General features: G+C 40.8%; 1 protein-coding gene across 3 annotated transcripts in view; it reads right to left on the bottom strand.

Annotated features, from left to right (window-relative positions):
• The window catches only part of LOC139140857 (uncharacterized), a 126418-nt gene that overhangs the window by 101403 nt on the left and 9649 nt on the right, over positions 1–15366 (bottom strand). The window lies entirely within an intron of this gene.

Below are 15366 nucleotides of genomic sequence, written 5' to 3'. Positions count from 1 at the left end.
AATATACATAAGTACGTTTGTTACATTATATGACTCTGTGTTAGTTCCTCATTTCATGCCCCATGCTCTGTAGCCCTGCATACAGGTCTGTGCACGTGTGTTCCCAGCATTCTATGGCCTCTACCACAGCCCTGCAACGGTCTATGAAGAGAACTGAGGTCTCTGCGGCCTGGATCTGGACCACGATTAAAAAAACGGTCTTTTTGGCCGAAATTCTACTCTATTGGGGCAAAATCCTTTCCCTGCCTACCTTTACCTCCTAACCACCCCCAGAAAAGATGCAATTAACTTCTCCTAACGTCCAAAACCGCTCATTTTCTGAAACATAACGCACTCGACAAGTTGTTTACCCATGGAGATCCCCATTTTGAATCTCGCTGTAGAGACCCCAGTTATCTCCACAGACCGTTGCAGGGCTGTGGTGGAGGCCGTATAACACCAGGAACACACACACCTGTACATAGGGCTACATGCACTGTTGCTGCTCTAGAGAGGTTAACGCCAGTCTCAGACTTGTTGGCCCTGCTAGAGAAATAAATTTGGCTGAGCTTTGGTCGGTTATTATTCTGCCGTCTCGAAACATTTGTTACACAAGCAACATTTTGGTGAAATTCAAAAGTCAATTTTTTTTCCATAACTCAATACAAACCTTTGTTGTAAAATTTGACCCCCCCCCTTCAATCATTGATTGTAAAATTTGACCCCCCCTAAAGAATTGTTTTGTAAAAGTCAACCCTCCCTGATTTCCACCGATCACCCCTCCCTGTAAAAAACGAATGCTCCCTTATAATAAATACTAGTATGCTGCTACTGCTACTACTGTAAAGGGGGAAAACTCCACACATCAACTGTTCTAAATGTGTTATTTTCTGTGTTTTGTCCTGTTGTACATCTTTTGTCTTCTCTTTAGCCTTAGAGAGACATGGCCAGGTCGCTGTCTTCAACAGCGAAGACCCTCCGTCACACTGTGTTTCAAGATACATAATGATCTCATCATCAGTCACCTAAATGCGATAATTGACATAAGTACATTGGGTGGCTATGAGTGCATATATGTACAAGAAATTTCATTTTGGAATATTACCGAAAATGTTCATCCACTATACATAGTGGTCTATGGGGAAACTATGATTAATTCTTCTTTTATGTAAAACTTGCTATACTTGGGTATATATAGACATGGGATAATTGACATTATTGTACTTGATTAGAATAGGGCGGTTACAAGTGCATATTCCCCCGATTTGTACAAGACTGAGGACTGCAAATATTTCTCAAGGGTAGGGGGAGGGTTAGCATATTTTGCGCAAGAACTGGGGGGAGGGTCAGCATATTTTGCGCAAGAACTGGGGGGAGGGTCAGTGTTTTTCATGCATCGCGGTTTTGAATCGCGCCGGCCTCCCCCCCTGTTAATTCTGACCAGGCCCTAAGTACAGCAACACGGAAATCATTGATAAAGTGTCTGGCTAGGTTAAAGTGTTCGGCAACAGGTTTATATGTTTTGTTGCTCTGTATATCGAACTTGTGATTGTTGAAGCGTTTCCGCAGTGGCTGTCCCGTTTGGCCAATGTATATAGCGGACGGCCTTTTATACAGGTGATAGCATAGATGACGTCATCTATGCTATCACCTGGTGGAGGCCGTATAACGCGGGTAACACACAGCCCTGCCATGCAGAGCTAAGGTGCCGCCAACTGGTAAATTTCATCAATTTCGCAAAATCATCACAAAACATGTTTTCAAGGCTGATATACCGATTTTACCTCTTTTTGACCTTGACCTAAAATTTGGAGGGAGGGGAAAGTAGAGCTGTTCGTAACTGCCCTCCCACTGGCACTCACGGAAAATATGCCCCCCACCTGAATTTTGATGCCCTCTGCCCTCCAGTATCTATGGTCTTCCCGCTCCTCACTCCCCACAACAATCCAAGCTCCCCCACTGCCCTCTCCCCACTACTGAAATTCCCCACTGCCCAATAGATGCCCTCTAGGCGACCCAGAAGAACGCAAAACCGTGCGCGCAGCTATTAGTATACCTTGGAACATTGCTCCCCTCTAACTTAGGTGCTTAATCTCCCCTCAAGTTATATCAACCACGGCTTTCCATCCCCTCCCTCTATACGCATTATCCTGTACCCACAGTCAAAAAATTTCTCCCCGCCCACTGAAAAAAAATGAAATTTCTTCCCCGCCCACAGTGAATATCGGTTTTTTCTCCCCGCCTGCTGATTAGTTTTGGAATTTGCCCGCCCACTGAAAAACTGCGCACGAACACCTTTTTGCACGAACAGCTTAGTTGGCGGCACCTATGTACAGTAACGAGACACAAAATAAACGCAATCACAGATGTTTTTTATCCGTCAAACCATAGCCAGTTGTCAACATGTCCGTCCCCCGTGGTGAGGTGGGGTAGCAATCTTTATTGGCAACACATATCGTAGTCAAACATATTAAAGTAAAATGAACAGGAAGAAGCAACCTGTGATCAGAGAATTATTTACGTCCATGCTGAGACCAAAACACCTCTACCCCACCCCTTCCCCGGAGGACGGAGATGCAGACAACCACTGTGGTTAAACCTCGGCCCCGCTGGGCCTTTAACTGTGGTCAAACACACAAAAGAAACGCCATGAAAGGCACCGGCACACACGATGAACTTTACACAAGTATTCACTCTTTTATTTGTTACAAATAACATTAGCACAGGTGAAAGGCAAGGATTACTTCTAGAACTATTCTACTTGAAAACATTCTGAAAATCCCGAAAAGTGGGGGGTGGGGTACACTGGCCCAAAGTCGCCTGGCTTTTCTTGGCAACTGAGTTACTGGCTGGCGGAGGCGTTCACCCTGCTATCTTACTCAACAGTCTACCATTAGCGCGACGGTTTCAGTTTATCATATGTTTTAATACAAGTCGGGAGGAGGGTATTCCCATAGAAATGTGTACGTGTATGTGCCGTCCGAACGGGTCACTTTTTCACGAAAAACATCGGTAAACATAGTTTGATTTTTTATCCGAAGAAGAAGCACAAGGATTGGTTGATAACAAGGCAAATGTCCCATGCTTTAGGAAAACCTTCACATGCAACAGAATAAAGGTGAAAAGTTTGTCAAGCAATTACCCACAATTTTTGGAATATACATGGTTAGATATTTTCAACTTTACGAGCACACCTTACATGAAAGTAGTAATATAAAGTTTGGTTTATTCAAAATTTTAGGCCTCGTGCCTTTTATACAATACACGAAAAGAAAAATTGATACAGACACGTTGGGCGCAAATTAATTTCCCTACATGTTTGTAAATATCGAATCAAAGCATTATTGGACACTATGAGAGGTTTCCTCTCTTAATCTAGAGGGATAAAAATGAAGTAGACGGATTTTTAGACTCTAGTGGACTTGAAAATTTTACCTGGGAAGGAAATACGAAATTCCCGAAAAGAATTTGAGAAAGAAATTTTCTTCTGAAATCTCTGTACAACAGACAAGATAAGCAGAAGTGAAATTCAGTTCACCTGATTTAAATGCGCAGTGGTCGTCGCGCTGCGCATCCTCCAGAGGGGGTCCCCCTCTGTTGTAAACAAATCCAAGAACGCCGTACATGTTACGGGTTGATTGTAATGTTTGCGATATTGCCGCTTGTTAAAATGGCGGCTGATCTGTCACAAGCATACCAACTAACCAAATGTAACACGCAATAAAAGGTCAATTAATATAATCTAAGTTAAATATCATCTGAATATTGAACAATAATTGCACGCTGGATTGAGATCACATTTGCTCATGATTTTCTTGAATCAGTTGAATGGGGCTCGGCTACTGTTATCGCTCGAGCCATTATAGAGCTAGACGTACGCATGACACGCATGTATATACGCCAACAGACAGACTATCAACGACCGGGCTCTAGTTTTCGATATCGCTAGCAAGGACGAGAGCTTTCATTTCAAGAGGCCCGACAGGAGTACAAAGACAACAACCCAAACTACAGAAATCTACAGCTCGCAGAGCAATGCCCGCTGCAGCAACAAGCATCTCTGCATCTGTTCCGTTCCGTGGTCTGTATGAACGTCCGTGTCAAACCGGGTTAAGGCGCGCTACACTCGGCTGTGGAGAATCCAACTCAACTACAAAGTTTACCCCGTTTGGGGGTGCAAACGAGAATTCCGAGTACAGGTATCAAGTCAAGCGAAGGACCTTTCATAGGTCTTCTTGTTATGTGGGGGTTATCTCACTTGAAAGAGGATTCAGACCTACCTGGCAATCAGGAGGTACAACAACGAAGTTTGCCCAGCACCGGTAGGCCTGCACCAGCTAGCGGTTGGATCACTGCCATGACCGTGCACAGGACCGGGGCACAGGATCTCTCGATACGTCTATGCACGGTGTAGCCGTGCAATTTTCCTGCCAAATGCCGCGAAAACCCGCTCGTTTTGTCTATTGTTTCCTGTCATTTTACTATTTCTTGCCACGTAATACTAGGAGAAGTAAGACATGGTGATCAACAGTTGGTTGTGGGCCAAGTCGTCGCGGGCCGGTACGTTGTGGGACCGAATTGTCTATATCCGTGTACGTCAACGCGGTGACCGTCTCCCAACAACATCTCCCGTGTCCTGCTCTGGCTTGCCGATCATGGTCTTGAGTGTAATTTTTGTGTTAGGCATTGTGCTTGTTGCTGGTCTACATATATAGGCAATGTTGATCATTTAGTTATGTATTTTCACTGTGCTGTACATAGCATTGTGTACAACCAGCGTGATCGCGCGCGATCAAACCTTTCTGTCCACTGTGTCTGCGTGCAGTAAACTCAGCGACATAATGTGCTGAGTGTAGTGTCCCAATGTTCGTAGCTCTACACGAGTTTATAGATAGAAATACACCACTGAAATTCGTTTCCGATCTTAATATTTTACTATTGCATGATGTTGAGTCTTACAAAGGCGTTAACAAAGTGGGGGACTGCTCCCATCTCACTCCTATTGAAGTTGAGAAGACTTATGTTTACAAAAATTTATGTTTATCAACAAAAAATCACGCACGCGCAGCGCGACGACCACTGCGCTTTAAATGACACATCTTATAAGTTATATTTTCTTGTAATAAATTTTCAGCTCTCCCACTTTCTACAAGTATGTTATGGTTTGATACCCTAAACCTATTAAAAGAGGGCTGTTCGAAAAATATTAATTTTCACAAAATATATGAGCGCCATATTGATTTTCAAATATCGCTATTTGCACAATTAAGAGCAGATCGAGTTATACTGGTATCAGTAACATTTCTTAACAATTTTCCACCAAGATCAAAGTTAACATCAAGGTGAAGACATGTGCATTGGAATACGACTGTGGTGGGCACGCATTTGCGTCTTTTCACATCCCTAATCTTGGAGGTGCATGGACGTCCGTTGAGAGGATGATACAAAGCTTGCTGTGCGACCATAGGGGCCTCAGTCTCCGATGATGATGATGATGGTGATAATGATGATTAAATATTTAAAAATGAAGAAAAATGAAGTATATTTCGACTCAGTAAATTTTTGTTGTTGTTATCATCATTATTGTTGTTGTCGTTTATAGTATTTGCAGAAAAGAACAAAGTATGCGCTGCAAAATTCAATACAGCCTATGCTGTATTGAATTTTAAATTTGCAGCGCATGTGTATAGTAAGGCTGCCTTGAAAAACGTGTGATCAGACAAATATCGCTAAAATTTCGATGCAACAAAATAAAAACTCGTGAAAACGTCATAGCACTTGCTTTTGAACTACAACAACATTTTACAACAGGGCAATACGCTGGCCCGAATCTTAGCTGACATTACATTTTCTTCACAGTCGAACGAAATTCTTCAGAAAAACAAATACCTATTAAGCTCCGCTAGGAGTTATAAAATGTCTGGCTGGCGAAACAATCGGCAAGTTTGGATGAAGTACTGTCAAAAGTGTCAAAACTTCACAGCTGAGAGCGACATCACTGTGAAAGCAACACGTGATACCTGTGGTGGGAGGCCATACAACGCCGGTAACACACAGCCCTGCCATGCAGAGCTAGCGGCACCTGTGTACATGTCTTGTAGCATTGGCTGAGTAGCTCTGGCTGCCGGGCTTAGGCCCGGCCAACACGCTGAAGCACAGTGGCAGCATAATCTACGGCTGCACTGTGCAGAGCACCGAGCGCCCATGTCTCACAACGGCATCGGTAAGGGTCCGCTACTTCGACTGCAGTCTCCCAATGATTTCGGGGAGCATCCGGCTGCCCGGACAGGAGACCTTGGCAAGCGCAGATGTCAAAAGTGCATACATGAAAGTGCATACTCTCTCCGATTTCCCTGCTACACATCACTACATCAATACATTGTGGCATTGACAAATGAATCTCAGTCCGGATTCTAATTCAGTGGCATTCATTCTGTGCAGGCTTTTTCGAAACAAAAGTCATGAGATGCGATAAATTTTAATTATAACTACATGTAAAATTAGAACCGTTTGATGACACAAAAATGTTATTCATTTTTCATTGTATATATTATCTACAAAACTATGGAATAAGAAAATAAAAAAATATATAGGGTACAAGGAGTTTTTTAGATCCCCTTATGAAAGCAAAACCTTCCGCTGTCCACTCCTTACTACCCTCAGAATTTTCATATCCCCTGCATTCCTCAACCCCCACCAGTATTTGTGAATGCAGTCTTGCTGACTATGGCGCGTAATCCATGCCAAAATTAACACCTTACATTTTGAGCCAACCTTCATTCAACTCTCGCCAAATTCCATTCAAGTGTCGCAAACTTCATTCAACTCTCATCAAATTCCATCCAATTGAAGCCAAACTTCATTCAACTCTCGCCAAATTCCATCCAATTGTCCCAAACCTTCATTCAACTCTCGCCAATTTTGCGCGTAATCCATGCCAAAAATTAACACCTAACATTTTGAGCCAACCTACATGCAACTCTAACGAAGCTACATGCGATTCACCAAGCTACATGCAACTCACGAACCTGCATGCAACTCACGAAGCTACATGCAACTCACGAACCTGCATGCAACTCGCGCAAACCTCAATGCAACTCTCTTGAAATGCATTTGCTTTGCGCTGCGACTTATTTGAATCGGACTCCCTAGATTACCTTCGAAGTTCAACTCATTTTAACTACACTGCTTGAAGCTCGTTTTTGAGCTGAACGCATTCGTGTCGGGGGACAGTCTGTGTGAAGGGGGGACTCGGTTTGGGTAAACCATTTTTGAATAGGGTCCGCTGCATGCTGCTTTCGATTTAAATAAAGGCACTTCTGGGTTGAGAAAACCATACGTGCATTGGAGTTCACTGCAATAGGTTAACATGTTTGAATGAGATTCCATCGTATTTTATTTGACTCTCATTTTTTGCTCACGTGTGAATACGTGAGCATATGTCGCAGCGATGTCTGTCTGTCTGTCTGTCTGTGTGTCTGTCTGTCTGTCTGTTGGTCCATTTTCTCAAAAACGGCTGAACGTATTTCAGTCAAATTTGGTAGACATCTTCAGAATTCAAATGGCTAGAACTGGAAAGGTTTTGGTGGGCGTGGCTTGGATATTAATGAAGTTATGAACGTTTTAATTTTTCTGTTACGCCGCGTATGACAAGTGAAAACAATCGACTGTTTGAGGGCGCTGTGAAATGTGCTTGTCCAGGTTGGCTACAGCTGGATAGCTCTGGTTTCAACCACGGTCCCTCCGTGTTTCAACCTCGTATTGAACATTAAAAATATGATATTTTATTACTCATTCAACTCACTATTCAAGATAAAATATCGTTTTGCAAATTAGCTTTATCCTTGGTAATTGATTGTTTCCCTCGCTGCTCGATCGCCAGAAATGAGTACATACGTTCTCTACCTAGCCTCATGGCATGGAAGTGCTGATGAATAATAACTTTGGGTCAAAGGTATTGAAGTGTCCAATCAGGTTCGTGCACAGAGTCCAAGGCCATGACCTACTTCATGTACTTCTGCACTGTTTTGATTTTGCTTCGCCAAGAAACGTGTTCGTCATTGTCCATAGAAGTATGTTTGCTCTCCTTTGAGGTTGTTTGTGAAACAAATTCCGGGATAGGCCTTGGAATGCATACGATCGGCATCGCGGCAGTGCATGTAGCTATAGCCCTACGAGTATGACGAGAGTGTCCGGCTTTGGCTACGCCGCCTCCCACCTCCGGTAGGCGGCGTAGCCAAAGCCGGACACTGTCGCATACTCGTAGGGCTATGCATGTAGCGTACCATGCTTGTGTAACTGCCGAGCTCAACGTGCATTCACGGTTGATACTCGTGTACAATCATGATGTGTTCAATTCTGATGAAGATTCATAAGTCTTACTTTTGCAGTCTTTTTTCCGTACGATAATCCCGACAATACGTGTTACTGTTAGACGAGGTGGCCATTTTATGATAAGTTTCAATACTGCACAGCTACATAGCGTCACTATCGTGTGATCGAGGTACAGCGTTGTTGAACGGGATACAGAAACTCTGCAGAGGGAGAAACGATCGTTGACATGAACAGTCAATGTACTTCAGCACGTAGTCCGCAGATAGCGGATCGAGAAAATAAACGTGTCCCAGTAAATAACGGAATATTTATGTACATTAACTCGATATTAATCAAATTTCCAGCTCATCGCAAAAAAATGTATTGCAAAGATTAATTTGTCACTGACAAATACTGCACTGTATGGAAAAAACAGTCTGTAGAATAGTTCAACTTCAAGTGGTATTACCCGAGACAAACACTTGTGTTGTCAATTTTGATTTCATTTCATAAACTTCATACTTCATCGAGTATCGTGTATTTCAGCCTTTGTGAAGCCATTTTATTGATATTTTCAATTTTTGTCTTGGCTTTGTTGTGGAACATGTTGAATCGTCTCCGTGGACATATAGGCAAAAGTGTGACGGGGTCGAAGTGACTTGGGTACCTGGGGCCGACCAAAACCAGTGTGAATTACTGGGGTAAAAGCGGACAGCGGCCGGAGGTGACGTGTGACGTGTTCCCCAAGCGAGCTACCTTCAGAAGTCTGTTTCATCGCAAAAAACGTCAACTTTTAAAACCCGTCATTTATTTACTGATGTTATTCTCAGCATCACAAACATATACGCCTCTGCTATGTATCACAGCAAATAGTTATATTTGAGCGCCCCGTAAATGGGATCCTCGTTTTTTTGCGAACCCGGAAGTGTGTCTTGCTCAATGCATTTCCTACCCATAGCGAGGGAAACTGCCCGCGTTCCCATGCTCCCATGCACCCTTTTTCAATGCCAGTGCAACGCCATCTGTGCAAAATTTGTGGTGGTATGCTCCCGTGTGATGGAAAACCTCTCTTATTCTAACAATGACGTAGTTGACTTTGGACTTCGATTTCGTAAATGTGATGTCCATGCAGTGAGTTTGGGTTGGCGCGCTTATAATGTAATCTTCGCCCGCCTGCGGTCCGATATCCCGCATTTATTAGCGATCTTTATCTGTTTTGACTTGACCAAAGTTGGCAAAACTTGCTATGTACATTAAAGATACTATGATACAAGATTATTGAAAGTCATTTGACATTTTTTTCAGCCAATTCCCAATATGCATATTTAATGAACCTTCCAAATTAGGGATATATACTGGCATTTACTTGATAAAATTTGGCAAAACATGCTGTGTACATTGATCATTATACCAGGTTATAACAGTATTGAAAGTCATTTTGCATTTTCATGTCAGCTAATTCATAATTTGCATAAATAGCTAACAAGCTTTCACGGTTTGGCATATAGAGCTTGAAGGACTTGACCAAAGGTAATTACACATGCTATATTGTGATACAATGACAGTACTCAAAGAAATTAATTATTTTTATTTCAGCTAATTACATATTTGAATACTTAATGACCTTTAGAATTGATCTGTGGTGAAATTCATTGTGTTGATCATAACACTTTAAATGTAGCAAAGCATGTAGCAAAGGTTCAAACTTGCACATAAATGCAATATATAATGAAACACGTGAGCATTTTCAGTTCATATCTGGTTTGCTCACGTGTTCACACACGTGAGCATATGTCGCAGCGATGTCGGTCTGTCTGTCTGTCTGTCTGTCTGTCCGTCTGTCTGTCTGTCTGTCTGTGTGTCTGTCTGTCTGTCTGTGGGTCCATTTTCTCAAAAACGGCTGAACGTATTTCAGTCAAATTTGGTAGACATCTTCAGAATTCAAATGGCTAGAACTGAAAAGGTTTTGGTGGGCGTGGCTTGGATATTAATGAAGTTATGAAAGTTTTAATTTTTCTGTTATGCCGCGTATGACAAGTGAAAACAATCGACTGTTTGAGGGCGCTGTGAAAAGTGCTTGTCCAGGTTGGCTACAGCTGGATAGCTCTGGTTTCAACCACGGTCCCTCCGTGTTTCAACCTCGTATTGAACATTAAAAATATTGGCACCATTTTACAAGTGGTATAGCCACAAACTGATGACGTCAAATCGCCGTACACAAAACACAGATGCCTTGTAATTGTGGCACTGTGTATTGTGTATGGTGATTTGACGTCATCAGTTTGTGGCTATACCACTTGTAAAATGGTGCCAAAATATGATATTTTATTACTCATTCAACTCACTATTCAAGATAAAATATCGTTTAGCAAATTAGCTTTATCCTTGGTAATTGATTGTTTCCCTCGCTGCTCGATCGCCAGAAATGAGTACATACGTTCTTAGCCCTGCGTACGATGCTGTGTGTTCCGCTACAGCTAAGGGGTGGACCATTTGATATCCTGGGGGGGGCTTGGAAGATTTGGGGAAAAAAAAAGATGCCAGGTGGAGTTGCTCGAAAAAAAAAATCTGGCTTTAAGTGGCTGATGGAAAAATAATTATGGACCATTGCGACTCGGAAAAAAAAAATCTTGGCAATTGTTCGATGTACACTGCAGCATCAATAAAAATCAAGCAGCAGCTCTGGAGTTTTATAAAGCATAAACCATTTCAAGCTTGAGGAACAATAACTGAATATGAACAATTGTACAGTATACATGACCTTCTGATTAGAGGAAGTATGCTGAAATTGAAATTGCTCACCAGTGTTTTCCAGAAATGTGTAAATCTGAATGTATGGATTTTGTCAAAATACCACAAGAAGAGAGACAGCCTGCAAACATTTTACTATTATCGTTTGCGTATAGAAAACTCATAACAATGAAAAATGCGTAGAGACTCAATCCAATGCGTAATATTATTACGCATTGGATCGACTCTCTACACATTTTTTCATTGTTATGAGGTTTCTATATACGCATGTTTTATTCGTAAATGCGAACACTGTTATAGTGAATTATCTTACCAATGTTTTTCTTAACAAAAGCGAATGTGTTTTGATTAGAATTGAATGAGTTTGATGGTTTTGGGGAAACTACTATGTGGTAATGAAGAATGGGAAATGGGCAATGAAATGAGCAGACAGCAGGTGATTTAAGATTAAATGTTACATCTTCACTGCAAATAAAACCATAAGTGTGTCATAAATAATACAAACAAAAACAAAATCATGTTTGTTTGTTTTGTTGTATGTGAGCCACGTCTAAGACACACAACAAAAGTACTGTTTCAGTCTGTAAATGTCACCTCAGATGCCACCAGAGAAAACCATTTCCACTCCAAAATTTCATTTTTCGCCTTGCGAGAGGGGGGACACCCCCCTCTCGCGCTCTCCCCCCCTCGTTCGCTACGCTCACTCGCCACTCAGTCGCTTTGCTCCCTCGCAGTCCACCCATCTACTTTCTTAAATTACCCGGCTACTTTCAATGTAAGGACAACACTGACAAGTAAATGCCATAAATGTACATGATTTTACAAATATGTTTTTGTAAAGTGAATAAAAAATGTACATGTATTTACATATCTTTATTTAGTTTCTTGAATATAGTCTGTGTGCGATAGAACAGCATCTTGTTACTGGGTGTGAAAAAACAAGCAAACAAACATTGCACCAACATTTGGTAAAAAAAAAATATATCTCGAAGAAGGAAAGTGAAAAAAAAAGTTGCCAGCATATGCCCTGTAGAAAAAAAATAATTCATGGTGAAGCACGTGGAAAAAAATAATGGCTCTCCACCAATCTTCCAAGCCCCCCCCCCCAGGATATCAAATGGTCCACCCCTAATAGCCCCGCTCACCACAGCCCTGCAAAGACCCGTACGTAGAGTTGGTGACTTCAAATCCATTTTTGGACTTGACGTAAAAAGCCAAATTACTGCCGAAATTCAGCGTTCTTGGGCCCAAGTCGTATCCCTGCCTACCTCAGCTACTCGATCGCTTCCAAAAATGCCAGTCTTTTATTCTTTTTTCGTAAATAACCGTCGATGTCGGCAACTCTCTCGCTAGCCCTGCGTACGTACGCAGTGTACGCTGTGCATTCCCTGTGTGCGTTCCTAACCTGGGGCCGACCAAAACCAGTGTGAATTACTGGGGTCAAAGCGGACAGCGGCCGGGATGACGTGTTCCCCAAGCGAGCTACCTTCAGAAGTCTGTTTCATCGCAAAAAACGTCAACTTTTAAAACCCGTCATTTATTTACTGATGTTATTCTCAGCATCACAAACATATACGCCTCTGCTATGTATCACAGCAAATAGTTATATTTGAGCGCCCCGTAAATGGGATCCTCGTTTTTTGCGAACCCGGAAGTGTGTCTTGCTCAATGCATTTCCTACCCATAGCGAGGGAAACTGCCCGCGTTCCCATGCTCCCATGCACCCTTTTTCAATGCCAGTGCAACGCCATCTGTGCAAAATTTGTGGTGGTATGCTCCCGTGTTATGGAAAACCTCTCTTATTCTAACAATGACGTAGTTGACTTTGGACTTCGATTTCGTAAATGTGATGTCCATGCAGTGAGTTTGGGTTGGCGCGCTTATAATGCAATCTTCGCCCGCCTGCGGTCCGATATCCCGCATTTATTAGCGATATTTATCTGTTTTGACTTGACCAAAGTTGGCAAAACTTGCTATGTACATTAAAGATACTATGATACAAGATTATTGAAAGTCATTTGACATTTTTTTCAGCCAATTCCCAATATGCATATTTAATGAACCTTCCAAATTAGGGATATATACTGGCATTTACTTGATAAAATTTGGCGAAACATGCTGTGTACATTGATCATTATACCAGGTTATAACAGTATTGAAAGTCATTTTGCATTTTCATGTCAGCTAATTCATAATTTGCATAAATAGCTAACAAGCTTTCATGGTTTGGCATATAGAGCTTGAAGGACTTGACCAAAGGTAATTACACATGCTATATTGTGATACAATGACAGTACTCAAAGAAATTAATTATTTTTATTTCAGCTAATTACATATTTGAATACTTAATGACCTTTAGAATTGATCTGTGGTGAAATTCATTGTGTTGATCATACCACTTTAAATGTAGCAAAGCATGTAGCAAAGGTTCAAACTTGCACATAAATGCAATATATAATGAAACACGTGAGCATTTTCAGTTCATATCTGGTTCTTCAAGTAGACTGTGCCACAGTACAATAAATTACCCACAATTCTCTTTGATTTGTATCCATGAAGGTTACTTTTCTAAAAACTTTTTCAGTTCTGCATATAAGCACTAATGTTCAGCATCAGGATAATTGTTAAATAATATCCAGTAAAAGTACGTTTAGAGATTTCAGCAAAAATTTCAAAATAACCATTAAACAACCATTGAAGTCATGTTCTGTAGGTACTACAAATGCCATACTTTTTAGGCAGCAAGTTATGACGAACTGAAGGGATCATTCTCTGAGAAAACTTAGAATGCAAATTTCTTTTGTCATTTCCATTGGAAAAAATCAATATCCTTTTGTTTCAAAAAACAGGTGCAACTGGTCTCCCTACTTTCCATCACATTATTCTGTATGGCTGAAGACACAATCAGTGGAAAATTTTACATAAATGCTATCTCCTCTCTCAATCTTGCATAATTTTCCAAATCATTTAAAATGAGAATTGAGAAGAATGGTGTTCTTAAAAGTACGTTTTCAGAATTTTTACAACTAGTCTATGAATTTGTCTACACATGGGAGACCTGGTAGCCTTCTCTGGGGAATCTCTGAGGATACAAATCGCAATGAATTATGGGAAATTTACTGTACTGTGTGTGCCACAATGTGTTTACAATAAACCAACCCATCATTAAAGTGACTAACTGTGCCCCGACAACACGAAGCTTATGAGACGTCACAACGCGTCATACAACGTCATATGACGTATTCAGGTGTTTTCTGTCAGTGAGCCAGGGGATCTGAAAAAAATGACCCGACATATAGTATGTGCAGTGCAAAGAGCGACTTGAGTTGCCCGTCGCGTTGCCTCGTTTGCTCACGTGTTGACACACGTGGGCATATGTCGCAGCGATGTCTGTCTGTCTGTGTGTCTGTCTGTGTGTCTGTCTGTCTGTCTGTCTGTCTGTGTACTCAATATCTCAAAAACGGCTCATCAGATCAGAATCAAATCTAATACATAGATTCAGTTTGCAAATGGCAAGAACTGATTAGTTTTTGGTAGGTGTGGCTTGCTTACTTTTTGCTCATTTTTGCATAATTAATGATTTTAGAAAAAACTGATATATATTGACAACGACTGCACACAATTTGATGAGATTCGCTACAAATGTTGATCACACCAAGATATATCAGCTTTGAAAGATATTAAGGGGTGATCTGAAAGATAATTACTAATTTGTATGTTTAATGAAATTTCCTAATTAGGAGTATATATCTGGATTTACTTGATCAAAATTGACAAAACTTGGTATGCATATTGAAGATACTATGATTTAACGTTATTGAAAGTCATTAAGCATTTTACTTCATCCAAATCCTAATTTACATATTTAATGACCTTTTGAAATTAAGGCTATATATTTGAAGTTACATGACCAAAATTGATGAAACTTGCTTTGTACATTAAAGATACTATGATAGAATATGATTAAATGTCATTAAGCATTTTTTCATCAGCCAATTCCTAATTTGCATATTTTATGAACTTTCCTAATTAGGGGTATTTATCTGAATTGACGAGACCAAAGTTGATGAAACTGGCTATGTACATTAAAGATACTATAATAGAACATTATTGAAAGTCATTAAGCATTTGAAGTTTAGCCAATTCCTTATTTGCACATTTAATGAACTTTCATAATCAGGGATATTTATCTGTATTGACAATACCAAAGTTGACGAAACTTGCTATGTACATTAAAGATACTATGATACGACATTATTAAAAGTCATTAAGTATTTTTACTTCATCCAGCTCCTAATTTGCATATTTAATGAATTTTTGAAA

The sequence above is a fragment of the Ptychodera flava genome, chromosome 1 (assembly GCF_041260155.1).
Source record: "Ptychodera flava strain L36383 chromosome 1, AS_Pfla_20210202, whole genome shotgun sequence".
NCBI classification, from domain to species: Eukaryota; Metazoa; Hemichordata; class Enteropneusta; family Ptychoderidae; genus Ptychodera; species Ptychodera flava.
This window is presented reverse-complemented; position numbering and strand designations above follow the sequence as displayed.